The following is a 12,668-nucleotide window of genomic DNA, read 5'->3' as shown; positions in this document are numbered from 1 at the left end:
TCAGACTTGAATCAGAATTTTATACGTTGAGGCTTTTACTGGGCTAATAACTAGCACTGTAGTGTTAGCGATGCTAAATATTTATTTTGGGCCTTCTGGGTGTTAAGCACTGTTTGAGAGCTTTGCTTTGTGATGGGTACTATTATTATCCCCATTTTGACAAAGAGGAAACTGAGACACAGAAAAGTTGAGCAACTTGTACTAGGTTACACAGCTAATACGTTTGGGACCCAAGCAGGCTGGCTTCGTGCTTTTACCTATGCTTCTTTACTGCTTCCTTTATATATGGCTTTTTTTAGTTTACAAAGCTCTTTCATTTACTTCTCTTAACTGGGGGTATAAAATGTGTGAAGTGTGTTTGTGTATATATGCATTCACACACTATTAAATTCAGCTCTCTGCTTTTGTTGACCGTACGTAAGTTTTGCGTACTTAGCAAAAATTCCGTTGGATATTTTAAGATAAATGGAGTTCATAAAGTTCATGTTTGTGTCGTAGTTTATAATGTTAGTTCCTTTGTATCATGTCCTGAAAGTGTAGAGAACAACAGTTTGAAACCTACATACTCTTTAAAATATACCTTTATATATTTTTATTCTGAGAATTTAATTGAGTGGTTACTCTGTTCTTGGAATGATTATACTTACAGCTCCATGACAAGAAATAAAGGTTCAAAAAAAAATCATTTCATAAGAAATCAGCAGTTTGTGGTGATTTACAGCAGAGCAGTTAAATTTCATTCATCAGTTATTAAGCTTTTGATTGTCTCTATGCCCAGCAGTGTTAGGTACAGTTGGTTATACAAAAGAAATGTGCCAGGGCAACAAACCTTAGTTTGGGATGTGAGATTAACAACAACAATATAAAATACTCTTCTTTAGTACAGAGGGTGTATGGTGAACTGAACTGGGCTGATCGGTAATGCTTCTGCAGAGAACCAACACATAAAGGATGGATCTAGGGCATTGAATAGAAGTGTGAATGGGGAATTTTAGTGAGGAAACAGTGTGTTCAAAGACTTGGAAGTGAAAAGGATAAAAAAAATACTGATTCAAAGGGGCACATGCACCCCAATGTTTATAGCAACATTATCGACAATGGCCAAATTATGGAAAGAGTCCAAATGTCCATTGACTGATGAATGGATAAAGAGGATGTTCATTGACTGATACATCGATATATATCTATATCATATATCTATCTATATATCTGTATCTCATCTATCTATTTATATAATGGAATATTACTCAGCCATCAAAAAGAATGATGGCAAATTTGCAACCATGTGGATAGAGCTAGAGTGTATAATGCTAAGAGAAATAAATCCAAGAAAGACCAATACCATGTGATTTCACTCATGTGGAATTTAAGAAAGCAGATGAACATGAGGGAAGGGAAGGAAAAATAAAATAAGATGAAAATCAGAGACGGAGGCAAACCATAAGAGACTTTTAACCATAGAGAACAAAGTGAGAGTTGGTGAGGGAATAGGATAATGGGTGATGATGAGTATAAAGGAGGGCACTTGTGATGAGCACTGGGTGTTGTATGTAAGTGGTGAATCACTAAATTCTGCTCCTGAAACCAATGTTAAACTATATGTTAACTAACTTGAATTTAAATAAAATCTTGGAAGGAAAAAAAAAAAGACTTGGAAGTGAGAATAAAAATGATTTTTCTTGAGAACAGCAAACCTGATCTATTTGGAAAGTTCCTATTGAGAAAAATGAGATTATGTGGGCAGGACTGAGGAGTGTTGTATAAGACACATATGGCAGAGAAGTTTAAGTTTAACGTATATGTATATACACAGAGAGATGATTTTGGAAGTTTTGGAACTTATATCAGTGGCTCTCAACTGGGGACAATTTTGTCTGCTTTGGGACATTTGGCAGTGTCATGGCTGGAATGGGGAGAGGTGCTAACTAGTATCTAGTTGACAGAGGCCATGAGTTCTGCTGCTAAGCATCTTACGATAGGACAGCCCCTCCATTAGAAATAATTACCCCAAATGTCAAAATGTCAGCGGTGCTGAGGTTGAGACCCTGTTGTGAGTTGGTTGTTTTTATGGCCAGCTTCTGCTTCCATGTGCTGTAAAATAAGTATGAATGATGAATTTTAGGAGCATGAGTACAAACAATATTAAAGCTGGGGGAAGCTGGCTCAGAGACCTCAAGAAGGAGGCTCTTGTTGGAGTCCTCGAAGAAGGGGGAGATTGTAAGGAAATAGGATGAGGGCAATGAGAATGACAAGCAGTGATAAAATGAGACAATTATTTAAATAACAATTTTTCCTAAGTTTGAAAATAATGCATGTTCACTGAAAATAATGCATGTTCATTATAGGAAATTTTGGACATGTAGAGAGTGAAAAATTAAAAGCACTTATAACCCTCCCACTCCCTACCCCAGGCAGAAACAACAACTGTTAAACATTTTCATGTGGTGGTTTTTTTCAAATCTTTTTTTCAAATCTTTTAAAAACTAGGACTATACATTTTTCTCCCTGTGGGCTTTTATTGTTTGGTGTGTTTATTTGTTTGACTCAGCATGTCATGAGTATTTCCCATTCCTTGAAAAATGCTCTTTTTAATGGTCACAATCTTTTTTGGTGTGTGTGTTCTTTTGAAATTGGGAATTTTGCTTATATTCCAGAGAGACACTTTGAAGGAAGAAATAGAATATGATGACTGATTAACTATAGAAATCAATAGGGGTAAAAGTCAATGGTATCTCCAAGGTTTTAAACCTAGGAAGCTAAAAGAATGGCAGGGCTACTGAAATAAATCGGTTTCTCATAATAATTTGGGGGGGGGCAGGGGATTCTCATAATAATATCCATCTTAGGTATGTAAACTGCCATCACAGAGACCCATAAAGAGATTTTAATAAGGACCTTTGCTGCCTATCAGCTTACATTCTTCCTAAAACTCTTAACAATAATAGTCTTTCTTTGGGTTTTTTTTTTGTTATCTTTGTTTTTGTTTTTTTTTTTTACCTTTTTTTTTTTTTGTGCTAAGCTTATTTTTCAGTTCCTAGCGAGTTTTCATTTTTCCTCTTCTTGAAAAGTTTTTTAATAATTTACTTTCTATTAGAATACTAAATAAGGCTCAGGTTTGTTGGTCATGAGTCTTTGAGAGATTAAAGGACTACTTGGGTTTTTTGAATGTATAGATTGGTACAGTTTATAAGCAAGAGGTGAGTATAACTCTTTTCTGGAGGAGGAGGAATTATCTTTAAAAATGCTTGCCCAGGGGCACCTGGGTGGCTCAGTCAGTTGAGGTCCGACTTCTGGCTCCCGCTTAGGTCATGATCTCACGGTTCATGAATTCGAGCCCCACATCAGGCTCTGTGCCGACAGCTGCAATTCTGGATCCTGCTTTGGATTATATGTCTCCCTCTCTCTGCCCCTCCCCTGCTCTAGCTCTCACTCGCTCTCTCTCAAAAAAAAAAAAAAAAAAAAAAAAAAAAAAAAAATATATATATATATATATATATATATATATATATATATATATATATATATATATAAATATATGCTTGCCAGGGGCACCTGGGTGGCTCAGTCAGTTAGGCGTCCGACTTCAGCTCAAGTCAGGTCATGATCTCACTTGCTCATGTGTTCGAGCCCTGTGTTGGGCTCTGTGCTGACAGCTCGGAGCCTAGAGCCTGCTTCAGATTCTGTCTCCATCTCTCTGCCCCTCCCCTGCTCACTCGCGCTCTCTCTCTCTCTCAAATATAAAAGATAAAACATAAATAAATAAATAAATAAATAAATAAATAAATAAATTTTAAAAAATGCTTGCCTAGAGGTGCCCAGGTGGCTTGGTTAAGTGTCCAACTCTTGATTTTGGCTTAAGTCATGATCTCTCAGTCTTGAGATCATGCCCTGCATTGGGTTCTGTGCTGAGAAGTATGGAACCTGCTTGGGATACTCTCTGTCCCTCTCTCTCTCAAAATAAAATAAAAAATTTTTAAAAAATGCTTGCCCAGTGCCTGATAACATCAACCCACTCAATATTACATTACTGTTTTATGAGTCATTATACTTGTTGATCTATATCAGTTTAGTGCTTTCTGGAAAATGTATTTTAGGGAAATAATTTTTTTTAAAAAGCTTAAAACTAATACAAATGGTGCCTTTACTGGCAACATACACTTTTCGGATTGGATAAGATATAGTTTGACTTTGCTGGATTCAAATGCTGTGTTTACTACTCTGTGCTTATGTCCGAGTATCTTCTCTAATATCCATTAGTTTTGTATTCCCATCTTTGTTCTTGGGACATGATGAAGGTAGAGATGGGAGAAAGAGTCTTCTGAAAGTACCCCTAGTTTGCTTCTCCTTGACCACCTCACTCTCTTTCAATTTTTAAGAATACTTTTTTAATGTTTATTTTTACTTTTTTTTTTAATGTTTATTTTTGAGAGAGAGAGACAGAATGAGAGTGGGAGAGGGGCAGAGAGAGAGGGAGACACAGAATCTGAAGCAGGCTCCAGGCTCTGAGCTGTCAGCACAGAGCCCAATGCAGGCTCAAACTCATGAACTGTGAGATCATGACCTGAGCTGAAGTCAGGTGCTTAACTGAGCTACCCAGGCGCCCCTGTTTATGCTTACTCTTGAGAGAGAGAGAGACAGAGACTGCGTGAATGAGCGAGGGTCAGAGAGAAAGGGAGATACAGAATCCGAAGCAGGCTCCAGGCTCTGAGCTGTCAGCACAGAGCCCGACGTGGGGCTCGAACTCACTCACGAACTGCAAGATCATGACCTGAGCCGAAATCAGACACTTAACCAACTGAGGCACCCAAGCACCCCTCTCTCTTTCAGTTTTACACACTGCCTCAAATTCTTTTTGCCTTGAACAGTCATCCAGGAGTGTCCATGCTAGCATCTCTTCTCACTAATCTTAAAACAGGCAGCTTGGTGTTATATGGGAAAGGCATTAACACTGCAAGTCACAGTTCTAAGCTTCTCTCTCCTGCTGGTGACTGAGTGTTCTGGGGCAGATCCTGTAATCTCATTTGTAAATTGAAATTATCTCCAAGGTCCTTTCCAGCTCTAAGAGTCTGTGAATCTGTGAAGTATTTACTTTTCAAGGGTAATTGCCTCTGCTGAGACTATTCTAAAGACATTCTAAGATGTCTTTCACATCTTAGTGTGCATTAATTAGATGATACCTCCCAAAGGCATTTGTAAAAGCTACTCCCATGTAATAGGATTGGGGAAGAAATTTTAGAACGGAATTTAAGTGCCACTAGCATATAAGCTTCAGGAGGGCAGGGAGCATTGTTCACTGATGTTTCCTTAGTGCCAGGAATGGTAATTAGCCTGTAACATGTACTTAGTATTTGCTGAAGGAAGGAAGGAATGGACTGGTGTTGAGGAGGACTGCACAGATATTCTGAGTATCTTGAAAGAACTCGGAATACAAACCAACAGGATTACAACCTAGTCTTTCCTAGAATGTAAAAATACCTACAAGTGATGGTAAAGCATCCACTGTTCACTTGGTTACCTTTCAGAACTATTAAGTAATTACTGCCCTGATTGCCCTTCATACTCAATAAATGCAGTTTTGTCCATTACCAGATCTTACTTTAGTGCCAGCTTGACTTTTGAGTGTGCCTTTTATTTGCGAAAACCTATGCCTTGCTTATTCCTTACACCACTTAATATCACCAATAACAGTATGTTTAATGTTGTAGCCAAAATAAATCAATAGATTGATTAAAATTTGTCCTCTCATCCATAGAGGACTCATGGCACAGCTGTTGGAAATTAGTACTCTTGGCATTCCTGTTCCAGTCATCTTAATTCTTACTCATATAGAATAATCTTCAAGAGGGGCGGGTTAAGTGTCCAACTTTGGCTCAGGTCATAATCTCACAGTTTGTAGGTTTGAGCCCTGCGTTGGGCTCTGTGCTGACCACGCAGAGCCTGGAGTCTGCTTCAGATTCTGTCTCCCTCTCTCTCTGCCCCTCCCTGGCTCATGCCTGTCTCTGTCTCTTTCTCTCTCTGTCTCTCTCTCTCCCAAAATTGAATAAACAATTTTTAAAATTTTTTGGGGCGCCTGGGTGGCTCAGTTGGTTGGGTGGCCGACTTCGGCTCAGGTCATGATCTCGCGGTCCGTGAGTTGGAGCCCTGCATCGGGCTCTGTGCTGACAGCTCAGAGCCTGGAGCCTGTTTCAGATTCTGTGTCTCCCTCTCTCTGACCCTCCCCCGTTCATGCTCTGTCTCTCTCTGTCTCAAAAATAAATAAACATTAAAAAAAAATTTTTTTTTAATTTTAATAATCTTGAAAAGTTAAAAGAATTTTAAGTTTAAGTAATTGCTACACCATCGTGGGGCTCAAACTCATGACCCCGAGATCAAGAGCTGCATGCTGTACTGACTGAGCCAGCCAGGTGCCCCAAGAATAGTTTTTAATTATGTGATTCATACACAAAGCTTCTCAGTAAGTCTGTTTTGTCTACAAAATTAAGTCCAGGTTCCTAGCCCAGTATCGAGGGACTTCTGCATTTTATCCAATCTACTTTTCTAGTCTGTTTCCTCCACAGTGACCTGGACTGAGTAACTATTTAGTTATTTGAATAGTTGGGGTAGATAATAATGAAACAACAAGCTGGGTTATTCTCACCTAGGAAGTATGTTTCCAGGTAAGAAAAGGCTGGTAGGTATGCCTGTACAGGGTGACATTCATTATTTGGGGGAATATTTACTGAAAAATAGTGTCAGGAACAAGAATTCTTTTTTTTTTTTTTTTTAATTTTTTTTACATTTATTCATTTTTTGAGAGACAGAGCACAAGTGGGGAGGGGCAGAGAGAGAGGGAGACAGAATCTGAAGCAGGCTTCAGGCTCTGAGCTGTCAGCACAAATCCCAACGTGGGGCTCGAACTCACAAACTGGGAGATCATGACCTGAGAGGAAGTTGGGCGCTCAACCAACTGAGCCACCCAGGTGCCCCGGAACAAGAATTCTTAAACTCCACATAAATATTTTTTTCTCTTCTTGTTGGCAGACCTATTTGGAAACTAATAATTAGAAGGAAATTATTTATGTATATTTAGTGGCATCACTTGACTACTTAGTGTGACTGACCACATTATTCTGTGCCCACAGCATTGTTTAGATGGTTTATCAGTCTGGATGGGCTGTTTTACAGTAACAACCCCCAAATCTCAGTGGCTTCAAATAACAAAGGTTTACTTCTCCTTGATTCATCTTACATGTGAGTTATCTCGGGGCTCTGCTCTATGTTGTCCTTGTTAAGGAATATGGACAGATGGAACTTTACTCTGTCCTGTTGCTGCTTGCCATAATAGAGGGATGGTAATAGAAGTGAATCACACAGAGTGGCTCTTTATTTCACTGGCAAGAGCAAGTCATATGACCATTACCTAGCTTCAAGATGATGGGCAAGTGTAAACCAATCATGTATCTGAAAGGAGAATTGGAATGTCATGGCACGGTTTTAATGTTTACCACAGTTAGGCACTCTCCCCTTGACATTTTAAAATATTTTGTGACTCCTCCCAGCCTACCATTATCTTTCATGGTCTTTTTTTAGATAGGTTCCTTCATTCAGCAGCTGTTCATTAAGCACCGATTCACTATATGCCAGGGGCTATTCTAGATAGTGAACGTGATTCCTGCTTTCATGGAGCTCACAATTTAGTGGGAGGATGTGGACAATAAGCAAATAAGCTTGCTTCAAATAGTGATGAGTGCTATGGAGAGGGATAGATACAAGGTACTGGCATAGAGAATAGACCCCAAGTTGGTGTTATTTTTGATTGGATGGTCAGGAAATCCTTTTGGGTGAGTAACATTTGATTTGAGAGGCAGTAGCCCTGAAAGTATATGGGAGGCATATTTTAAGCAGAAGGAATGGTTTGGCCACAAGATGGAAATGACCGTGGCATGTTTAAGGACAAAAGGCCAATGTGGCTGGAGCATTTAGGAGCAAACAGATATAGTCCAAGGGAGAGATGATGGTGGTTTTGTCTAGGATAATGCTTACAAAAATGAAGAGAAATGAAATAGTTTGGGAATATGTTATAAAGGCAGAATCAGTGGATTTGAAGTAGGAAATTTATGAAAGAGAAAATAAGAATGAGTCTTTGGGGCTTTCAGCAACTGGGAGGATGATGATGGTTCATTTTATTTGATTAGGAACAGTTGAATGTGATGGGCATTACGGAGGGCACTTGTTGTATGTTGTTGTATATGTAAGAGAGGAATCACTAAATTCTCCTGAAACCAATAGTACACTATATATTAACTAATTAGAATTTAAATAAAAATTTGAAAAAAGAAAAAGGAACAGTTGAGAGGATCAGATTTGAGAGGGTGGATATTAAGGGCTCTATTTTCAGTATGTTAAGTTCAAGAATAGTTGACTGTAGAATTGACATCCATATGCAGCTGCTCACAGGCAGTTGGAGGTTTGAGTTCAGAGTTGAGAATCATTGAGAGGAGCGATTTTTTTTTTTTTTTTAATGCGGTTAATACATTAAATTTGGTTACAGTTCAGTTTTGGACCTGAGTTTCATTATACCTCATTAAGGCAGTGTGGGATTTTTATGCTGGAGAAGGGTGCTCTCTAAGAGATGGGGGCATTTTCAGATTTCAGTATATATTCTAATTTCAGCCCAGGAGACATAGTGATAACAAACCACTGTAATGGACAGGGAGGGATGTGTGGTAATCCTTGCACATGTTGGAGTGTAAGAAAGATTAAGAACCATTGTTATAAAAGGGCTCTAGCATCATCTTTTGTTGATTTCTTTAATTCTTAAAGGGCAGTCTACCCTTATTTGTAAAGTCTTAGGGAGTACTTACCCTGTTTACTTCAAAATTAGGCACAAGTGTTACAGATTTGTAACCTTAGTCCAAATCATGAAGATAGAACATTAAAGTTAACTTATGTTAGCTGGTCTTTTTTGGAGTTGTATATCTTATTGCAATATCTTTTCATACATAATCTATCTTGAAAGCATCAGAAATACGTTTAGTAGCTAAACAAGGGGTCAGAAAGGATCCTTAAGGTGACATTGTTTTATATATGTTTATAAAAATTTCTGAGTTTAAGAAGACAATTAGAAAGGATTATTTTTCTTCCCTATGAATATTTCCAGAAAAAGCTGAATATTCTAAGAGGGAGAAGAGAGCTATTCACCAAAACATGCTAAGATAATCATCTACTTGGCTTTGGAAACCCTAAGTCTTCCTAAAGATTCATGTGTTTGTGTAGCCATTGAAGAAGAGATGTATATTATATTATCAATACATTTTATTATTTTTTAAAAATATTTTCTTTTCATGTTTTTATTTAAATTACAGTTAACATACAATGTAATATTAGTTTCAGGTATAGAATTTAGTAATTCTTCACTTACATGCAACACCCAGTGCTCATCACAAGTGCCCTCCTTAATGCCCATCACCCATTTAACCCATCCCCTCACCCACCTGCCCTCCAGCAACCCTCAGTTTGTTCTCTGTAGTTAAGAGTGTATGGGGAGGGGAGGTGGATAAAGATTTTATTTTTAAGTAATGTCTACCCTCAACGTGGGCCTCAGACTCAACCCTGAGATCAAGAGTCACATGCTCTATCGACTGAGCCAGCCCCAGCCAGGAGTCCCATTAACAATACATTTTAACTTAGTTAAAAAATAATACTTGCATTTGGGGCACCTGGGTGGCTCAGTTAGTTAAGCAGCAGACTCTTGGTTTCTTCTCAGGTCATGATCTCATTGTTTATGAGTTCGAACCCCACATCGGGTTCAGCTCTGACAACATAGAGCCTGGTTGGGATCCTTTCTCTCCCTGCCTGTCCCTTCCCCTCTCCCTCCCTCCCTCCCTCCCTCTCTCTCAAAAATAAATAAACTTAAAAAAAAAAACAAAAAACTTACGTTTGATACAAAATCCAAAAGCCCGAAAGGAAAAAGTCTCCTTCTCACTTCATCCCCCAGCTACACCTATCCTCTCTCTAGAAGTGACTTTTGTCCCCATTTTCTTGTGTATCCTTTCAAAGGAAGTTCAAGGAATATACAGGCAATCACTCATGTACACATTTAGTCTTTTTGTTTTTTAATTTTTTAATGTTTATTTATTTTTGACAGAGAGACAGACACAGTGTGAGCAGGGGAGGGGCCGAGAGAGAGGGAGACACAGAATTTGAAGCAGGCTCCAGGCTCTGAGTTGTCAGCACAGGGCCAGACGCGGGGCTCGAACTCACGAACAGTGAGATCATGACCTGAGCCGAAGTTGGAAGCTTAACCAACTGAGCTACCCAGGTGCCCCGACGCATTTAGTCTTTATGTAAGTGGTAGCATACTTTTCTGCACCTACCTCCCCCCACATGCCCACTTTCCACTTATAAGGCATTGAAAAAAACAAGTCTGTGGGTCCAGAACTATTGGTAAAGATGATGATAAATAGCCACCAAGTAATCAGAATTTAGCTAACTTCCTTTTCTCATTATTAATACCAATCCCTTAATGTAGACTACTCAGTGGACTTAATTATTAAAAATAAGGATGAGGTGGTGGGAATGGTAATTCCCACTTAGCATCAATTTTTAAATTTTCGTTTCAGGGTAACTCAGTCATAAGAGAACTGGAATTCAGTTTGGTCTAATGGACTGAAATGATATATTATCATCTTGTATCCATTGAATCTGCAGAAATCTGTATATTCATGCTTGATCTGCCTTCCTGAATTTGATGTTATTTCTCAAACCAACCTTCCATGCCTGGCAGACTGAGTTAATAGAAGATGGTGTGATAAATCATCAATGCAGCAAGTAAAAAGCCCTTAGGATTTATTCTGGGTCCTAGGGATTTTGTGTTGTTCTGAACATGGAATCAGAACGAGGGTACTTAGTTTCATGATTTGAGTATTTAATATCAGGCTCTGATAATTTGGTAAATCCATTTCCTCAATAGGAATAAACCTAGCAAGTGCATTAGACATCCAGGTAATTTGATGGGGCACCATTTCCCTGGGTGGTGCATACATAAGTACTGCCTATATTTATTTCTGTGCTTCTTTTTCTTCTTCTCCATTGTTCTTCACCTCCTACCCACCAATCCATGCCCTATGTAATTGAGACATTCTTTCAAAATGTTAACCCTCAATCAGATTAGAATCTAGAAGGGATTAAAAGGCTCCAAAGAAAACTAATCAACAGAATGTATCATTTTTCTACCAGTGTACTAGTGAACATGCCATTCACTTTGTCACTTTTTGAGTACAAGTGTCTGCAGTCTTTATAAGCCACTCCACCCCTCTTGTCCAAATGTGCCTTTAAGAAATCATGGAATTTTTTTTTTTGGAATCTGGCTTGATATTAAAGTACATGTGTTTAGTTCTTATGATAAGTTGTGACTGCTCTACACTAGGTCACATAATCTGTTCAGCCCAACATTTGTTTTGGACACCCCTGTAATAGTTATGAAAATAAATTTTACACATTAAAATTTAGTGAAACTCTTCATTGAGAATCATTGGGTGAGTCCTGTTGGACTAGAAGCTGTTGTTACTCTATAAAATGATTCTTTTTTCTTTTTTTTTTTAATTTTTTTAATGTTATTTATTTTTGAGAGAGAGACAGAGTGCGAGTGGGGAGGGGCAGAGAGGCGGGTTGTACACAGAATCCTTAGCAGGCTGCAGTCTCTGAGCTGTCAGCACAGAGCCCAACGCAGGGCTCAAACTCATGAACCTTGAGATCATGACCTGAGCCGAAGTCGGATGCTTAACCGACTGAGCCACCCAGGCGCCCCTAAAATGATTCTTTAAACATACTTGCTTTAAGGGGCAGCTGGGTGGCACAGTAACTTAAGCCTGAGACTCTTGATCTCAGCTCAGGTCATGATCCCACAGTTCATGAGTTCAAGCCCTGCATTGGGCTCTGCGCTGATGGCACAGAGCCTACGTGGGATTCTGTCCCTCCTTCTTTCTGACCCTTTCCAACTGTGTGCTCGCTCTCTCGCTCTCTCAAAATAAAAAAATACTTAGTGCACACACGGAGAAGAGGCAGAGTGAGAGAGAGAGGGCTCAAACCCATGAACTGTGAGATAATGACCTGAGCTGAAGTCAGATCCTTAACTGCTGATCCACCCAGGCTCCCCTAAGCCACTTTTTTCTATTTAATAATTTAATTTAGCTCAGCAGTTTTTCCCCTTAAACTATTTGATAAGTCATTGGAGATAATTGCCATGCTTAATATATTTTATTATAATGGCTTTTCTGTGTTTCTCCCACTATGAATATTGTGAAGGTGAGAATTTTATAAGAGGAAAAGTTGGGAAGCTTAAGGGTATGAGCAGAAATGAGGCAGGAAACTACTAGTTGCCATAATGTAGCTATATATATATAACACCAAAATTCATCAACTTTGAAGTGATTCAGTTCACTGAATTTTATAATTTTACAATTCTTTTGTGTTCCTTTACATAACAAAGACGTGTTTTAAGGCTTAAGAAACTAATTTATCACTTCTTATTAAGGTATTGTCTTATGTTAAAAAATAAACTTAATTCTTTTATTTAAAATATACAGATCTTTAGGGGCGCCTGTGTGGCTCGGTCAGTTAACCGTCCGACTTTGGCCCAGGTCATGATCTCACAGTTCATGAGTTCAAGCCCCGCGTCAGGCTCTGTG

The 12,668-nt window shown here is 38.7% G+C and overlaps 1 protein-coding gene across 3 annotated transcripts in view; it reads left to right on the top strand.

The window, feature by feature from the left end:
- The window catches only part of KATNBL1 (katanin regulatory subunit B1 like 1), a 65,501-nt gene that overhangs the window by 13,152 nt on the left and 39,681 nt on the right, over window positions 1-12,668 (top strand). The gene's annotated exons all lie outside the window — the stretch shown is intronic.

Source organism: Leopardus geoffroyi, chromosome B3 (genome assembly GCF_018350155.1).
Source record: "Leopardus geoffroyi isolate Oge1 chromosome B3, O.geoffroyi_Oge1_pat1.0, whole genome shotgun sequence".
Taxonomy (NCBI): domain Eukaryota; kingdom Metazoa; phylum Chordata; class Mammalia; order Carnivora; family Felidae; genus Leopardus; species Leopardus geoffroyi.
This window is presented reverse-complemented; position numbering and strand designations above follow the sequence as displayed.